Here is a 19,643-nt window from a genome sequence, read left to right as displayed (position 1 = left end):
CCGTCACACTTTATCAGAGGAGGGAGCTGCCGAGGTGCAGCTGAGACAAGTCAGCCAAATGTCATCTCAAACAACTTTGCTAAGGAAGAGCGTTTGAAAAGGTTAAGACGCTGAAAATGATCCGTAGAAGCCTCCGGGATTCTGTATTTTACGCCACGCGGCGTAAACCTCTGTTTCAAATAAACAAGCCGCATTTTAAAAAACAAAAAAACGGGCGATTCAAACGCATCTGTGTCAAGTAACAACGAAAGGATCTGGCTCAGTGAAAGGACCAAGTAAGAAGAAACCCTGTTGTTAATAAATTATATGATTTCTTTCGCACTTTAATTAAGCTCCAGTCACGCAGTCAGAAGAAGAAAGGCGGACCATACGTCCATCATTGGATTTGCATTGCTATAAAATGATTTGGCCCGAATGACGCAAATATCTAAACAATCACGATGACCTGCTCAAGCTCAAACCGAGCATCTGACTCTGGCATGGCTGTTGGTACAGTGTTACAGAGACTGCTGATGTGTTAGGACTTTCTAAACAATGGTTTACAGGGAATGGTCTGAAACATAAACTATCCAGTGCGCAGCAGGTCTCTGGGGGAATAGCCGGTGATACTGGAGGCTGAGGTCAGAGGAGAATAGCCGCTTCCAGCTGCGAGAATGTTTTCTTCCTCCAAGACAGACAAAATCCGCACGAATCAATCTGTGAGGCGCTACATAGCTTTTACTTTGAAAGAACTACGGAAATTCCTAGAAAGTTTTACCTCGTGTTGCGTTTAGCGGGTGATTGACGCAGGAGTTTTGTGAAATGATAATTGGTTGGTTCAGGTATGTGAGAAGTCGTATCTCTTGTAGTTTTTAGCTTCAAGTGAAGGAATAATTCTGTATTTTGCTATCTTGTTTTAAACACACAAAGACAACACTCATCTGCCTTTTATTTCTATATGCACAGTTGTTCCAGCGAAAGAGGAAAGCGGTACAAAATAAAGGCATTTATTTCTGATTTTTGATTGTTGGAATTTCTTTACAAAAGTAACCTTTTTTTTTTTTATTGGCCATTTTATTGTAACCTACGTTACAATCAACAGTGGTAATATTTGCTGCTAATTCTGCTGCCCTCTTGGCCATAAATAAAGGATATACACTCAACAAAAATATAAACGCAACACCTTTGTTACTGCTCCCATTCCCCATGGGATGGACGTAGAGACCTAAAATTCATTCCAGATACACAATATAACCATCCCTCCCAAACAGTGGTCACAAATCAGTCCAAATGTGTGGTAGTGGGCACATCTGCTATATTGAGATAATCCATCCCACCTCACAGGTGTGCCACATCAGGATGCTGATCTGACATCATGAGTAGTGCACAGGTGTACCTCAGACTGCCCACAACAAAAGGCCACCCTGGAATGTGCAGTTTTTTGCGCTATTGGGGGTCTGGGGACCCAGAACCGGTCAGTATCTGGTGTGACCACCATTTGCCTCATGCAGTGCAACACATCGTCGCATGGAGTCTATCAGATTGTCAATTGTGGCCTGTGGAATGTTGGTCCACTCCACTTCAATGGCTGTGCGAGGTTGTTGGATATTCGTGGGAACTGGTACACGCTGTCGTATACGCCGGTCAAGCACATCCCGAACATGCTCAATGGGTGACATGTCCGGTGAGTATGCTGGCCATGCAAGAACTGGGACATTCTCAGCTGCCATCTGCCCTGAACAATGTGAACCATGATTCATCCGTGAAGCGCACACCTCTCCAACGTGCCAGACGCCATCGAATGTGAGCATTTGCCCACACAAGTCTGTTACGGCGACGAGCTGGAGTCAGGTCAAGACCCCGATGAGGACGACGGGCATGCAGTTGAGCGTCCCTGAGACGGTTTCTGACAGTTTGTGCAGAAATTGTTTGGTTGTGCAAACCAATTGTTCCAGCAGCTGTCTGGGTGGCTGGTCTCAAGACGATCTTGGAGGTGAACCTGCTGGATATGGAGGTCCTGGGCTGGTGTGGTTACACGAGGTCTGCGGTTGTGAGGCCGGTTGGATGTGCTGCCATATTCTCTGAAACGCCTGTGGAGACGGCTTATGGTTGAGAAATGAACATTCAATGCACGGGTGACAGATCTGGTTGACATTCCTGCTGTCAGCATGCCAGTTGCACGCTCCCTCATTGCTTGTGGCATCTGTGGCATTTTGCTGTGAGACAAAACTGCACATTCCAGGGTGGCCTTTTGTTGTGGGCAGTCTGAGGTACACCTGTGCACTACTCATGATGTCAGATCAGCATCCTGATGTGGCACACCTGTGAGGTGGGATGGATTATCTCAATATAGCAGATGTGCCCACTACCACACATTTGGACTGATTTGTGACCACTGTTTGGGAGGGATGGTTATATTGTGTATCTGGAATGAATTTTAGGTCTCTACGTCCATCCCATGGGGAATGGGAGCAGTAACAAAGGTGTTGCGTTTATATTTTTGTTGAGTGTATAAAAGTCACTTTGCCAAAAACTGATTGTGGCTTCTAGTGACAGGAGTGTTCTCTCTGTAATGACTTCATATCATTCATGAGATGTGTTTGACATGTCTCACACATTATTGGCCAACAGTTTAAATACGGACAATCATTTTTTTCTCCCTAAAGAAGGAATTAAGATATTCAGTATTAATATATCCAGTTCAGCTGGCTGAAATAAAGTTGTGCTCTAATTTAACATGGGGGGCATTTTACAGGCACTCCTTAAATTATAGTAACTCTGTTACAGTTTGTGCTAGAGGCAAAATCCACACAGTTCTGAAAAGAAGAGAAGACAAGCTTTGTGGGGCTATTTGGTTTGTCATGGTAGTTGTGCTATCATGTCCTGTATTGTTAGGACAATACACGTTGTGTGTATCCAAATCCAAACGACTATCAGCCGTTTGTTCCTCGGTCAAATAGGCCTATGACCCCGAGGCACTAGAGGAGCACCCCGACATGTGGCACGAGACAACTCAACCTGATATTGTGACATGATGTATAAATGACAGGCCACTTTTTAAAACTTCATTTTGCATGTAATGCTTTTCCTGTGGCATCTAATGCCATTTAGTCCCTGTAAGGGGGATAGATGTGGTGGAGGAAGGAATTATCTTCACCCAACGTGCAATTTATTTACAAAAAAATACTGACAGCCAGGCAGGTGGTATGAACAGCCAAAAAGAAATGTGTACAAACAAACTTCAAACCGTTGACTAAACAAAATTCTAAAGAATCGGCCCATGACTATTGGACTACTAGCCAGCCTAACAGCACTAACCTGAACTCCACCCTCAGAAGCATTAACTCAGGCTAATAAAGGTGCCTGCCCCTGCCCCAGAACAAACCATGAGCCAGTGGGCTCATGTATTCATACTATAAAGTAATTACTTTAGAGGCAGGAATGTTGGTTACATTATACTATAATAAATATGGTTTATAAATACAGTGGAAATGTCCATAAGTGTTATCTTGCCTGCTGTTATCTCCTTAGCCAGTATAAAGCTTGATTAATAACAATGGTGGAATTTGAGCGGAGAATAAACAGCTGGATCCACAAAGTATGCACAAGGGAACTAAAACAGACACTCTGGCCAAGAATGAGGGGAGAAACCACAGAGAGAACCCCCTGAGGGTGTCCATATTGTTGCTGGGGACTTTAATAAGACATGTTTGAAATCTGTACTCCCCAAATTCCACTAACATGTTAAGTGTCCTACCAAGGGGGAACTGGACACTGGAACATGTATATACAGTAACATCAAGCAGAAAACAACACCCCTCCCCCACCAACGATAATCCGACCACCAGACTGTTTTGACTGTTCTATCTTTGAACAGCAAGATCTGGAGACTCAGTATGTTCTTTTCTACATTAAGTGTTGTCCAGAGAATGTGACAGTGACCAAAGCCATTCCAGGTTTCTCCTAAGCAGAAACCTTGGATGACGAGTGAAGTAGAGGCTCTGATCAGAACTGATAACTCAGCTTTCAGGCTGAGGGACAATTTTAGGTACAGCACTGCCAGAGCTAACTTGAGGAGGGGCATCAAATAAGCCAAAGACACTTACAGGAGATGGGTAGAGGGCTTCATCACTAACACCAACCCTCATCGGGTGTTCAAGCCCTCATCAGCTAGAAAGGCCAGAACCCCCAAACCCATGACAAGTTTCTGGGCACCTACATCTCCGCCGAAGGCCCAGCAGTGGCTGCCCTTCCTCCATGTCCTAAGGAAGAATAAGTTGGACCAGAAGCAGCTGCTGCCTTCTACCGCTCCTCAGTGGAGGGCATGCTCTCCTACTCCCTGGGTGTTTTCTACACAGGGGCCACAACTGACAACAGGAAGTGTCATGATCCTGGGTCTTTTGACCCAGCGTTTTAAGTTTGAGTTAATTTTGTTCATAAGGTTATCTAAGTTCATTTGGTTATTAGACTCCTGGTGTTTTCTTCCCCTGTATTTAAGTTTCCCCTCAACCTTCGTGTTTCATGCTGCGTGTCTTATGTTATCAAGTTTGTATTATCATGTCTGTCTCATGTTTCCTGTTTTATTTTGAAAGAGGTCCTGTGTTCCTGCATTTTGTTTTACTCTTCCCCTGTGGCGTTGTTATGTTCATGTTGATCTACTGTGCCTTTCTGTTCCATGTTTCAGGTCCCTATGTTCTGTCTCCCCCAGTCTGTTAAGTTCACATGTCTTGAGTTCCGTCAGTGTGTTTCCTGTTTTACTTTCACAGTCTGCTCTATGTTAATGTTTCTAGTTTTGCTTCCCTTGCCTCGTCCTGCTTAATTACTCTCAGCTGTGCTCTCCTCCTGTGGCTCATTCCCCCTCGTTATCCCTCAGTGTATTTAAGCCCCATGTTTCTCTTTGTCAGTGTTGCGTCCTCCCTCATAGCTGTGTGATTTTTCCCTGTGGCTCCTTGTGCTTTAGTTTTCCCAGTTTAGTTTAGTTTATTTTGTATTGTTTTTCGTGTCCCACTCCACGCCAGCAATAAAGCTGTGTTTTTTGAGTTTACCTTTTGACTCTGTGAGTTTGCGTTTGGGTCCTACTCTTGCCTGCACACAGCCGTATTGTGACAGAAGGACGCAACCAGACAATGGACCCAGCAACTCATAATCCCTCCGCTGAGCTCCGGGAGGACATGATCTATGCGGTGGAGTTTCTATGCCAGGAATGGTTTGCGCTGCCCTTTGAAGAGTACCAGGAGGAGTTAGCCATCCGTCTGCAGAGGATGGTTTCTGGACTTCCCTGGCTATTTGGCACGCTAAACCCTCTCATCCAGGACTTCCTCGTTTCCACCGTACACATCCGCCCGGATCGGCCTCTCCACTATGAAGACTCGGAGGAGGTTCAGCCCGGTCCGCTGGAGGATTCGCGGGCTGGCACGTCTCCTCCCCCTCCTTCCCGGAGAAAACGGCGTTCACGCCGTCAGCGATCCCAAGCAGCGGAGCAGTTTTCTTCCATTGCTGGAGGGCCCGAGGAGCCTGTCCAGCCACCACCTGCGGCTGCCTCGCTGTCGCCTGGTCCAGCTTCTGCTTCGGCTCCTGCTTCACCTGGTCCAGCTTCAGCCTCAGCTCCTGTTTCGCCGTCGCCTCATGCCACGTCAGCTGGAGGGCCCGAGGAGCCCGTCCAGCCTCATGCCACGCCAGCTGGAGGGCCCGAGGAGCCTGTCCAGCCTCACGCCACGTCAGCTGGGGGTTCAGGAGAACCGCACCAGCTTCACGCCACGTCAGCTGGAGGGCCCGAGGAGCCCGTTCGGCCTCCTGTCTCCGCTGGGGGGCCCGAGGGGCCCGTTCAGCCTCCTGTCTCCGCTGGAGGGTCCGAGGGGCCCGTTCAGCCTCCTGTCTCCGCTGGAGGGTCCGAGGGGCCCGTTCAGCCACCAGCTGCTCCATCAGCAGCCTCATGCACGTTTGCAGCAGCCGTGTCTTCATCCACGCCAGCTGCGGCCTCCGTGCCTCCGCCGTCGCCTGGTCCAGCTTCATCCGAGTCGTCATCCTCGTCTGGTCCAGCCCATGCCACTGCTTCTGACACACCTGGTCCAGCCTCGGCTTCTGGCCCTGCCACGCCTCAGCCAGAGGACGACTCTGCACCTGCTGACCCTGCCACGCCTCAGCCAGAGGACGACTCTGCACCTGCTGACCCTGCCACGCCTCAGCCAGAGGACGACTCTGCACCTGCTGACCCTGCCACGCCTCAGCCAGAGGACGACTCTGCACCTGCTGACCCTGCCACGCCTCAGCCAGAGGACGACGCCTCGCCTGGTCTCGACGCGACCCAGCTGGAGGACGACGCCTCGCCTGTGCCTGCCACGCCTCAGCCTGGTCTCCTTCCACCTGCCAAGCCACGTCCAGGTCCAGCACGGCTGTTTCCGGAGCCTGTCAGGACAGCCTGTCGACGGAAACCAACCAAACCATCCAAGGATTATCGTCCACGCCGTCGACCACCAGCCAATTCTTGTTCACGCCGTCGACCACCTGCCAAGCCGCCCGACGGTGTTCGTACCCGCCCACGTCGCCGCCGGACACCCGCCAAGCTGCCGGACACCCGCCAAGCCGCCCGACAGGTCTCGTCCACGTCACCGCCGGCCACGAGCCAAGCCACCCGACAGGTCTCGTCCATGTTGCCGCCGGCCACGAGCCAAGCCACCTGAGTGTGGCCAGCCATGCTTGCTTCGCCACTGCCACCTTCCACATGGCCGGCCCCCTGAACCCTTGAACTATGGACTACTGTGCCATTGGCCTCCAGGTCGGCCACCTGAACTACTCCGCCATGAACTCCTTTTCTGCTGAGATCATGGTCGCCCTCCTGAAACAGGGTCTCGGACTCTTAAGCCCTTGTGTTTGGACTGAGTGCTTCGGTTTCTTTGTTTTGTTTCTACTGAACCTCTACTGAACCATAAAGTTCAACCATACAGCATTTGGTTGTGGCATACACCATCTGCTTCCAGTAACACACAGTTGAGATTCTTTGGATTCTGTGATTGGTGAAACCTCCCTCTATTCGGTGTCCAAATGGAAATGTGTACACAGACAAATCAATTTGCGAGACCAAAAATTAAACTTTAATAGAACACCAGTAAAGCAGATGCATGATCCAGAAGAGCAAATTTTGATTTTTTGAGCTCACTATTGCTGTTGATAATTACTGATTAGTAATCATTCATACACATACTATAAACCTGTTTTTCTATCCTATAATTATGATCACAATTATAAAACTAGATGTGAGGACTTTTTGTAGTTGTCAGGCTGTAATGCACAGTGATAAAGGTCTTAGCAACAGACAACAGTTTTTCAAATTGGGAGATTAATCTTTCAAAGTCCCCCTACTGGCCACACAGAGAAGCGTAAAATACATCAAACCTCAGAGAGCTGCACAGCTGAAGCAGTGTTGTTTACAGAATTTAATTGACAGTGTATAAAAGGCTCTGGGATTTTATATCTATGTTCTGCAATATTGTGTGGGGTGGAGTCGTAGGAAATGACGTAGGCAGAAGTTGGGGGTATCGCGATGCTACTCGAGAAGAGGAGATTTTTCTGTGTTAGTTCTGTTACCTCGTAAGCTGTGTTCCTGGTTGCCATCCTTCACGTGATGCTCCGAGTGTTAAGTTCATGACTGGAAGTAAGTTTCCTTAAATATGTTTATTTTCCAATTCTGATGTTGGCCGCAGCTTTAGTTACATTCTACCGCATTGTAGCACCGCATTTTTTCATCTCGTGACTCGAAGCATGTGCTGCCGGCCGCCGCCATTATGTAGTAATTTTATTCGGCCACACGATGGCGCCAAAGTCCTTTGTTTACAGTTAGAGTGGATGTTTCGGCTATGTATGACATTCTCACTGTGTTTAATTGTGTCCTTTCTGTGTTTGGAGCAAGAGATGTAAGATTGGCATAGTTCAAATTATATATGTCCTGTTATGTGTATATTCAGATGGATGTGTTGGTTTATTTCATGTAATCCTTTATATTTATCTTAGTGAAGCTGTTGCTGTATATATTTATATACTCATGGCAACTTGTTTGTTACTACAGACTGCTGGCAACACTGAGCATCTAGGTGGCAATAAAACAGCTGGCGGTGACAATCCAGCAAAGTGGAAGCCTGTTGTCCTCCTTCCTGTATCCTGACCGATACACCATCTTGTTAGCTGCTGAACCTAAAAGAACTAGCCCTCACCAAGTACTCCTCAACATTGGTCCTTCGAGCCGGATGAGTTATCAAGATGGAGCCAGATGGAGCGACATGTCCTGATGCAAGGCCTAAACGCCATACACGTCGACCAAGCCGGTTTGAGGACTTTGATGTTAACTATACAGGCCACCTCTTTAGGGAAATGCTGCAGTGGGATACCCCACACCCTCACACAAGAAGCGACAGAGTTCAGCCTCAGTATAGTCATACGCCACCCCTCTACAGCGACAGGGATGGGGCCTATTACAATACACCCCCTCCACTGGGAAGAAGTGAACAAGATGTGGACCTTAATAGGAGCCTCTCACCTGAATTTGCACCTTCTAATTTGCTAGGGTCTTCAATACACACATTTCATACAGAATTCAGAGCCTTGCAGGCCAAAAGAGAGCAGCTACTCCAATCACAGCAAGTTTTACAGGAGGGCCTCAAAGAACTGAAGGAAGCAAAGAGTGACCTCAGAGAGCTGATTGAAGTGGCTCACCTGCTGAGGAAGGATATGGCTCACCTGACTGCCTCACAGCCTAGCACCAATCATCCCCCCAAGCGCGGTTCAGGAGAGGTATACACCACCCCTGAGACAATGCCACAGGAGGAGGATGAGGAGGTGTGGCCCGACCCACCGCCATGGCCTGAACCGATGGAAGAGTTGCACACGGGATTCTCCCAAATGAAGGTTGACGAACAATACTCCGATGATGGTGTACAGTACCACCCTCTACCCCGCACACCATATTTCGCTGGTGAGCCTTCGCTGCCTAGTCATCGCTGCACCCTATATCAGGACCCTGTGGTTAAGGATGGAAACACGTTTCATGCCCCTCCACAACACTCTGTGCCACCCCCCTGCTGGGCACCAAGTAAGACAGGTTTGCTCCCAACCAAGCCTGTTCCAGCCAGTTCCCCCTCTCTTGTCACTGGAGTAACCAGTGGGCACGGCAGCAACCCATCTGCTCCTCTTTCGGCTGAGCTAGTGTACAGGGGGCCCAAACCAACCATTCCAAGGTTCATTCATTCTGATCCCTCTGAGTTTGCTAGGCTCCGCATGGCTTTAGAGAACCTACTCCCTCCTAATGCTACTGAGCTCTTCAAGTATCAGATACTTGTGGACCACCTCAAACTAGATGAAGCTCGACTTATTGCCGATGCTTACCTGAACTCACCCAAGCCTTATACTGACACCATGGCAGCCCTCCACGACAAATTTGGACAACCTCATCAGCTCGCCTTGAGAAAGATAGCAAGTGTCCTGGATGGTCCTGAAATAAGGCGAGGTGACACAGTAGCCTTCCAAAGGTTCTCCCTTCAGGTGCAGTCACTAGTTGGGCTGTTACAAACATTAGGACTGGAAGGAGAAGCGGAGTTGAACTGTGGGTCCCACGTTGCCCGACTAATAAGTAAGCTTCCTGCCGAACAGAGAGCTGATTTTCGTCGACACCAGTTTAAACAGCCCGGGAGCACCTACACTCTGTACGACCTATCTGCATGGCTTCGTCAGGAGTCCTGGTGTCAAGGATTTGACGGCCAAGCAGGTGTAAGAAGCAGTAGAGAAAGGACAAGTGTAAAGGCTGAGGCCCGTCCAGGCCGACAAACCGTGACATAACCTAAAGGGGCCATCAGAACACACTTTTCCACCAGTGAAGGAGAGTCGAGCTAGAGGGAAGGTGTCATGGTCCTGGGTCGGTGACCCAGCGCTTTTAGTTTGTTATCATTTTCTAGATGATGATTGTTTAAGTTCTGTGTTATTTTCGATCTGCCTCTGAGTCTGCGTCTGTATCTCTCTGTCTATGGTGTCTCCCCATCTGTTTGTGAATCTGTCTGTTTAGTTCAATGTCTTGTCTGGTTCCATGTGTCTGAGTTTCCTGTTTTATTGTGAAGGTCCGTGTCGTATGTGAGTGTGATCAGTTTACGTTTCCCCTGTCCCGTCAGCCCAGATTCCTCCCAGCTGTGTTGCCCTCCTGTCTCTCATCCCCTGATTACTGGTGTGTGTATTTAAGCCCTGTGTGTTCTCCTGCCTGTTGCCAGTTCGTCTGTGTTACTCTGTGTCAGTCTGTGTTCCTCGGTGTCCTGCTCGTCTCTCTGCCTCTCTTCCCTTTTTGTTTCATCTCAGGTTTGTCATTTAGCTTTCCCAGTTCAGGTCTTTAGTTTTGTCTTCCCTCTTGCCTGTTTTGCCTTCTCACCACTGTGTAAATAAACTCACCGGCATCTCATCCACTGCCTGCATCTTGGGTCCTTCTTCTAACTCCACACGGCTCGCCTCGGCAGCCGCGACAGTACGAACCGGCCAAATATGGACCCAGCGGCATTCGCACCTTCCAAGGAGCTTCGGGAGGAATTAACCGATTCAGTTTCCAGGTGGACTAATCTGTGGCTAGAGCATGAGGGGGAGGAATTTCGTCATGCTCTGGAGGCCCGAATACAGCGGCTAGTTTCCAATCACCCCTGGCTGCTGGATTCACTTCACCCACTCCTACAGGACTTCATCCTCAACACGCTTCATCTTCACCCTCCAACTGCGACAGCTGACCTGCCTGGCTTACCGGAAGATTCTCTCCCCAGTCCACCAGAGGACTCTCAGCTGGACACAATGCCGCCCGATCAGTCGGCTTCCCCCTCCTTCCGGGCAAAACGGCGGTCCTTCGCTTGCCAAACCAGCTCTCGGGGTCAGTGAGAGTGACAGTTTCATGTACATGCAGCCCCCCCAGTGGCCAGCTCACACCAGCCCAGGCTTTTTACAAAGCACTGGGAATCATCCTCATTCCACCCAGCCCATCCACCTCACAGCAGGAGCAGCCACTTCAGAGCTGCCTCATATCACCGTCCGCTTCCCCGGCCGCTCTCGCCCCTTCTCCCAGGCGGAAGCGACGTCCGCACGGCCGTTAGTTACCGGCGGATTCCGTGAGTCAGGAGCGCAGTGTTTTTTCTGCTCCATCTGAGCGTGCATTCATGAACACTCTGTCAGTTATTCCTGAATCTAGTAATTCAATACCAGTCAACTCAGGGTTATTCAAATTTGAAAAGAGTAATCCGGAAACGGTTAATTCTTTGTCTGATACTCCAAGGTCCGTTAACACTCGCTCTGAGGATCTAGAGGACTGCTTTCATTCTGCCTCTTCCGAGTCCTGTGTTATGCCAACCCGGACTTTCAAACCAAAATCTGGAAATAAGAAAGACTATCTACCAGAAGCTCAGTTAGCCGCCCGGCCAGAAGCTCAGTTAGCCGCCCGGCCAGAAGCTCAGTTAGCCGCCCGGCCAGAAGCTCAGTTAGCCGCCCGGCCAGAAGCTCAGTTAGCCGCCCGGCCAGAAGCTCAGTCGCCACCTCCACCACCGTTGTCATCACAACCATTATGTCAGTCACCCTTAGTCCAGCCTCCTGTTCAGCAGCCGCTAGCCCGGCATCCTGTATCAATTGCTCCACCTGTAAAACAATACAAGTCAATTCAACCCGAAAAACACCATTCCTCGCCCGTCCATTCCAAGCAGAGGGACACACCTAATAATAATGTCAACACTCCTCAAAGGCTGGCCAGTTCTGAAACTGAGGTGCACTCCAGGGCCTCCCCAGAGGCTGGGTTTCAGCCCCCAGCAGACTCCGGACCCCTGGAGGTTAAGAAGCCAGCTGAGGGCCGCACCCGGCTGTCGTTGCCTGAGCAGCGTCGACGCTCTATGCAGCTGCAGCCTGCTATGTGTTTGCAGCCTGCTATGTGTTTGCAGCCTGCTATGTGTCCTGCAGCCTGCTATGTGTCCTGTCCCTGCCAGAGGCCCGTGTGCCTGCTGGTCCTGTCCTGTGCCTGCCAGAGGCCCGTGTGCCTGCTGGTCCTGTTCTGTGCCTGCCAGAGGCCCGTGTGCCTGCTGGTTCTGTCCTGTGTGTTCCAGGGGCCCCTGTGCCCACTGGTCCTGAGACTGTTCTCACTGGAGGGCCCGAGTAGCCCGTCCAGCCTTTTGCATCATCAGCTGGGGGGCCCGAGGAGCCCGTCCAGCCTCCTTCCTCGTCAGCTGGGGGGCCCGAGGAGCCCGTCCAGCCTCCTTTCTCGTCAGCTGGGGGGCCCGAGGAGCCCATCCAGCCACCAGCTGCTCCACCAGCAGCCTCATCCACGCTTGCAGCAGCAGTTTCATCCATGCTGCCACCTGCTGCAGCGCCTCCGTCTGCAGCGCCTCCGTCTGCATCCTCCACGCCGTCGCCTGGTCCGGATTCAGCATCCTCAGCGTCGCCTGGTCCAGCGCCTGCTTCGGCTTCATCCGCTTCACCTGGTCCAGCCACTGCTTCATCCTCGCCTGGTCCAGCCTCCGTGTCTTCATCCTCGTCTGGTCCAGCTCCCGCATCACCTGCAGTGGCCTCCTCCTCAGCTTCAGCTGCTTCGCCTGGTCCAGCTTCAGCATCCTCATCAGCTGCTTCGCCTGGTCCAGCTTCAGCATCCTCATCAGCTGCTTTGCCTGGTCCAGCTTCCGCATCTTCATCAGCTGCTGCCTCGCCTGGTCCAGCCTCTGCTTCTGCTTCAGCCTCGCCTGGTCCGGCCTCCGCTTCTGCTTCAGCCTCGCCTGGTCCGGCCTCCGCATCCTCATCAGCCTCGCCTGGTCCAGCCTCCGCATCCTCATCATCCTCGTCTGGTCCGGCCTCCGTGTCTTCATCCTCATCAGCATCGCCTGGTCCAGCTTCTGCTTCAGCGTCCTCATCCGCTTCGTCTGGTCCAGCCTCAGCTTCCGCCTCGTCTGGTCCAGCCTCAGCTTCCGCCTCGTCTGGTCCAGCCTCCGCTTCGCCTGGGGCTGCAGGGGCCACGCAGCCTTCAGGTCCCCTACTACCACCTCCACATCGTCGGTCATCTGCCAGGCCGCTTGTTGGGCATCTCCGCCACCGTGGACGCCCTCCTGAATGCCGCCACTGCCTTCCGCGTGGCCGGCCTCCGGACTTGTTTCCACGCCGCTGTTGCCGTCCGCACGGTCGGCCCCCAGAACTGTTTCCACGCCGCTGTTGCCGTCCGCACGGTCGGCCCCCAGAACTGTTTCCACGCCGCTGTTGCCGTCCGCACGGTCGGCCCCCAGAACTGTTTCCACGCCACTGCCTACTGCGTGGCCGGCATCCGGACCTGCCCCGCTGCCATTCGCATGGTCGGCCTCCTGAACTTGACCATCTGGGCCTTTTTGGACTCTGTCCCTCCGTCCTGGGCCCCCTCCGCCCACCCTGGTCGGGTTGTTTTCTGTTTTGTTTTGGTCCGTTTTTTTGTTTCTGCTGGGCTGTCTGGTGCCAGCCCTTGAGGGGGGGGTACTGTCATGGTCCTGGGTCGGTGACCCAGCGCTTTTAGTTTGTTATCATTTTCTAGATGATGATTGTTTAAGTTCTGTGTTATTTTCGATCTGCCTCTGAGTCTGCGTCTGTATCTCTCTGTCTATGGTGTCTCCCCATCTGTTTGTGAATCTGTCTGTTTAGTTCAATGTCTTGTCTGGTTCCATGTGTCTGAGTTTCCTGTTTTATAGGTGAAGGTCCGTGTCGTATGTGAGTGTGATCAGTTTACGTTTCCCCTGTCCCGTCAGCCCAGATTCCTCCCAGCTGTGTTGCCCTCCTGTCTCTCATCCCCTGATTACTGGTGTGTGTATTTAAGCCCTGTGTGTTCTCCTGCCTGTTGCCGGTTCGTCTGTGTAACTCCGCGTCAGTCTGTGTTCCTCGGTGTCCTGCTCGGCTCTCTGCCTCTCTTCCCTTTTTGTTTCATCTCAGGTTTGTCATTTAGCTTTCCCAGTTCAGGTCTTTAGTTTTGTCTTCCCTCTTGCCTGTTTTGCCTTCTCACCACTGTGTAAATAAACTCACCGGCATCTCATCCACTGCCTGCATCTTGGGTCCTTCTTCTAACTCCACACGGCTCGCCTCGGCAGCCGCGACAGAAGGTTAAGAACAAAGCCTACTGTGCCTACTGTGAGAGCACAGAACACTATTTCAGCCAATGTGATGATGTAGCCAAGCTCTCCAAAGAGGAAATAAAGGACTGGATACAGGTCAACAAACGATGCTGGCGCTGTGCCCGAACTCATTTAGCTGCTCAGTGCACACTAAAGAAACCCTGCAGCCGCTGCCAGGGTAAACATCTGCTGGCTCTTCACGAGGTAAATGCCAGGACAGAAGGAAACAACGCTGGCATGGCTGCAAAGGAGGAAAGCTGCCTAACCAGTTCGGCTTCGGGCTCACTCTACCTTGATCGCCATGGGGCCGGCAATCGTGTCATGCTGAAGATTGTACCTGTGCTTTTGAGCCATGGAGAGCGGACTCTAGACACCTATGCTATACTTGATGACGGTTCAGAGAGGACCATGCTGCTCCCTGCTGCTGCAAAGACTCTTGGTCTGGCAGGCATCCCGGAGGACCTGCCATTACGAACCGTCCACCAAGATATTCAGATGCTTCATGGACATACCGTATCCTTCAGTGTCTCTGCTGCTACCAACCCTGGATCCTACTACAAGATTGATGGAGCGTTTACAGCTGATCGTCTCAACTTAGCTCACCATACCTATCCTATCGACCAGCTGAGAAGGAAGTACAAATACCTGCATGGGATCCCGGTCCCTGCCCTGAAGGAAGCCAAGCCTCTGCTTCTCATTGGTTCAGACCAGCCACACCTGATCACCCCCATAGAATCAGTCCGCCTCGGCCCACCTGGAGGCCCAGCAGCAGTCCACACCCGGCTTGGCTGGACCCTTCAAGGGCCAAGTCTTTTCATGGGGCGGCAGACCCAGCCTGTCCTATCCCTGTATACATCCGCCCAATCAGACGAGTTGCTCAAACATGTGGAGCGGCTCTGGCAGGTGGACGTGGTGCCTTACCAATCCAAGAAAGAGGTCACTCGGTCGAAACAGGATCAGCAGGCTGTGGCCCTGCTCGAGGCAAGAACAACTCGCAGGATGGTCGATGGAGTCTTCAGGTATGCTACACCTCTACTCCGTCACCCACAGATGCCGCCACTGAATGCACCAAAGGAATCAGTCATGCCCATGCTTCGAAGCACAGAAAGGCGCCTGTTAAAGGATCCCAGTCAGGCTGATGCCTACAGGGCAGAAATGCAGAAGCTGATCCAATCAGGAGCCGTGAAGGAAGTTACGCATGAGACTTCGCCCAAGGAGAACTGGTACATACCGCATCATCTTGTCAGTCATAACGGGAAGAATCGCCTGGTGTTTAACTGTTCCCATAAATACCTTGGACAGTCCCTGAACCAGTTCTTGTTGCCTGGCCCTACTCTTGGAGCTTCCCTGCTGGGGGTGCTGGTCAGGTTTCGTGAACACCCGATAGCTGTGAGTGGAGACATCAAGGGGATGTTCCATCAGGTACTGCTCCTCCCTGAAGACTGGCCCCTGTTGAAGTTCCTTTGGCGGGACTTAAAGGTGAATGAACCCCCTAAAATCTTCGAGTGGCAGATCCTGCCATTTGGGACAACTTCAAGCCCCTGCTGCGCCACCTTCGCCCTGCAACATCACGTGATGGAGCACACACAGCCTGACGACAGCCTGAGATTCTCCATCGAGAGGTGTTTCTACGTAGACAACTGCCTACAGAGTGTTGGCTCACTGGAAGAAGCGAGAGATCTGGTGGATCGGCTAAGAGAGTTGCTGAAATCAGCTGGCTTCGAGCTACGTCAGTGGGCTTGTAATGATCCAAGTGTCCTGAGCCATTTGCCTCCAGAAGCTAGATCACAGAGTCTGGATCTGTGGCTAGCCGAGGACAAATCCAACCCGCTAGAGACCACGCTCGGGCTCAGCTGGGACTGGAATTCCGACTCCTTGGGTTATAAGCACAGGCCCGTGTCCTATGAGGTGCCAACCCTCAGAAACATCTATAGAGTCCTAGCCTCACAGTACGACCCTTTGGGCTATCTGTTACCCTTCACCACTCGGGCCAAGCTCCTCCTCAGGCAGTTATGGGATAAGAAGCATGGTTGGGACGACTCGAATCTTCCCTCCACCCTCCTGCAAGCTTGGTCTGACTGGGAGGTGGAGCTTTTTACCTCACCTTACCTTCCCACGTGCCTATGTTCCTGCCAGTGCTAACTTAAAGGGGGCCATTCGTGAGGTGCACATTTTTGGGGATGCTTCTGAGAAAGCTTATGGAGCGGTGTCTTATATGAGGACTGTAGAACAGGATGGGCAAGTTCACCTCACCTTCATCCTAGCTCGCTCCCGGGTAGCCCCCAAACGAGCTCTCTCTATTCCCCGCCTCGAGCTCTGCGGAGCTTTGCTGGCAGCGCAGCTGGCCAGTACCCTGAATAAGGAACTCACCTCAGCGATTGAAAGAACAGTCCTGTGGTCTGATTCGACCACTGTTCTTACCTGGTTGAGCTCACAGTCCTGCCGCTACAAGGTTTTTTTAGGAGCCAGGGTAGCTGAGATACAGGAGTTGACGGAACACTGTACCTGGCGCTACATAGACTCAGAGAGTAATCCAGCGGGTGACTTGACGAGAGGGAAGGCCCTGGCCGAGCTCAAAGTGCCTAATCGGTGGTCGAATGGACCCCCCTTTCTGCTCAACAGTCCTGACACATGGCCAGAGAACCCGAGCTCCGAGCCCAGTAATGACGAACTTGAGCTCCGGAAAACAGTCTTCTGTGGAACCTCTATCACCTCCACACCTACCTGTCAGGATGGAATGGCGTGCAAGACTTGGCAGGAGCTCTTGGATGTTACTGTTAAAGAGCTTTGTGGTCAGGGACTCTCGACTGCGCCATCTAGGGCCGAGGACTATCAGAATGCTGAACAGGCCATCCTCCGGCAGGCTCAACATTTCCTGAGGAGTGCAGATTGCTTTCAGAAAGGAAACCTGTCTCATCCAGAAGCCGCTTGCTTACCCTGGCACCTGAACTGGATACCTCAGTGGGCCTCATCAGAGTAGGGGGTCGGTTGCGACGCCTAGAAGGTCTTGACGGACCTATATTGCATCCGATTGTCTTGGATCCTTCACACCCTTTCACACGCCTGCTCATCCAGAAATATGATGTTGATCTGCATCATCCAGGCCCCAAACGGGTCTTCGCGGAGCTGCGGAGGTCTTACTGGAAGAGAGGCAATTCGCAAGCACCAGCGAACCTGTCCTGAGTGTCAGCGTTGGAGGGCACAACCCTCTGTTCCCAAGATGGCTGACCTTCCAGCTGCTCGGCTTAGACTGTACAAACCAGCCTTTTACTCAACCGGTGTTGACTGTTTCGGGCCTATGTTTGTGAAGGTAGGAAGACGTCATGAGAAACGCTGGGGAATCATTTTCAAGTGTATGACGACGAGGGCGGTACATCTTGATCTCCTAAGTAGCTTAGACGCGGATGCGTTCCTCATGGCCCTGAGGCGATTCATAGCCAGAAGAGGGACACCAGCAGAGTTATGGTCTGACTGTGGGACCAATTTCAAAGGGGGAGAACGAGAACTCAGAGAAGCCTTTGCCAACATGTCAGAGACATTGCAAGGGAGGCTCGCCCGTCAGAAGATCAGATTCCAGTTCAACCCCCCGGCAGCCCCACATTTCGGAGGTGTATGGGAGAGGGAAATCCGTTCAGTGAAGACAGCTCTGCGCACCTGTATGGGTTCCCAACCTCTTCACGAGGAGGTACTCCGTACAGTTCTGCTGGAGGTTGAATTGATCCTTAACGCAAAGCCCTTAGGCTACGTTTCCACCGACGTAGCCGATGTGGACCTTGTGACACCCAATAGTCTCCTCATGGGGCGGCCTGATGGATCACTACCCCAGGTGGTCTACTCTGAGACAGAGAACCTCAGTCGGCGACGTTGGAGGCACTCACAGATTCTTGCTGATCAGTTCTGGGCAAGATTCATCAGGGAATACTTGCCTGGCTTACAGGCAAGGCAGAAGTGGCAGTCAACTCCTCCTGAACTTCTGGAAAAGGCAGTTATTATGGTTGCAGATCCACAGCTGCCTCGAGCCTTGTGGCCAATAGGCCATGTGATTAAGGTTCATCGTAGTGATGATGGACTTGTCCGATCTGCTGATGTGAACGTTAATGGACGTGTTTACACCAGACCAGTTGCTCGGTTGGTAGTTTTACCTGCCGTGCCATCGGAAGACAGCGATACTAAGCAGAATAGCAAGTCGCCTCCCTCAACTGATTAGGGAGCCTTTTTTCGGGGAGCAAATGTGTAACCACATTTGGGGGCGGCTGTATAAAAGGCTCTGGGATTTTATGTCTATGTTCTGCAATATTGTGTGGGGTGGAGTCGTAGGAAATGACGTAGGCAGAAGTTGGGGGTATCGCGATGCTACTCGAGAAGAGGAGATTTTTCTGTGTTAGTTCTGTTACCTCGTAAGCTGTGTTCCTGGTTGCCATCCTTCACGTGATGCTCCGAGTGTTAAGTTCATGACTGGAAGTAAGTTTCCTTAAATATGTTTATTTTCCAATTCTGATGTTGGCCGCAGCTTTAGTTACATTCTACCGCATTGTAGCACCGCATTTTTTCATCTCGTGACTCGAAGCATGTGCCGCCGGCCGCCGCCATTATGTAGTAATTTTATTCGGCCACACGATGGCGCCAAAGTCCTTTGTTTACAGTTAGAGTGGATGTTTCGGCTATGTATGACATTCTCACTGTGTTTAATTGTGTCCTTTCTGTGTTTGGAGCAAGAGATGTAAGATTGGCATAGTTCAAATTATATATGTCCTGTTATGTGTATATTCAGATGGATGTGTTGGTTTATTTCATGTAATCCTTTATATTTATCTTAGTGAAGCTGTTGCTGTATATATTTATATACTCATGGCAACTTGTTTGTTACTACAGACTGCTGGCAACACTGAGCATCTAGGTGGCAATAAAACAGCTGGCGGTGACAATCCAGCAAAGTGGAAGCCTGTTGTCCTCCTTCCTGTATCCTGACCGATACACCATCTTGTTAGCTGCTGAACCTAAAAGAACTAGCCCTCACCAAGTACTCCTCAACAGACAGCCTGGCTTGTTTTTTGTTGTTATGATATGTAATCTGAAATGGTAGTAAATTCCGCTACAAGTGTGGCCGGGGTTGATTTAAATGTTTTATTCAAGTGTTATAGTACTAACTGTAGATGGGATACAGTATGGGATACTGAACGTTATAGGCCCACTAAAAGTAATGAAATAAAGCAAGATAAAAATGATTTTACTGTAAACACATCAACTGCTTCATTATTTTTGGTTTTAAATAAACTTTTTGAAGTGTAACAACAAAGTAATGCAAAAACTGTAACTACAATTAAAATTATTTAACTTAAATAAACAGCGCCGAATTAATATGTTCTCCATATGGAAAATAAACAAAACTCATCAAAGACAGACAGTATTTTTTTTAAAAATCAACAAAGAAAAATAAAAAAAAATACTTGAAACAAGTAAAAACAAACCCCACCCACCCCCTCCCCCAACAACATAGTTTAGAATCAAATACAACACCGAAAAGTGTATAACTAATTAATTCATGCAAATAAA

The sequence above is a fragment of the Rhamphochromis sp. 'chilingali' genome (assembly GCF_963969265.1).
Source record: "Rhamphochromis sp. 'chilingali' genome assembly, chromosome: 17".
In the NCBI taxonomy this organism is placed as follows: Eukaryota; Metazoa; Chordata; class Actinopteri; order Cichliformes; family Cichlidae; genus Rhamphochromis; species Rhamphochromis sp. 'chilingali'.
The sequence above is the reverse complement of the archived record's forward strand: the minus strand, read 5'-3'. Positions refer to the sequence as shown.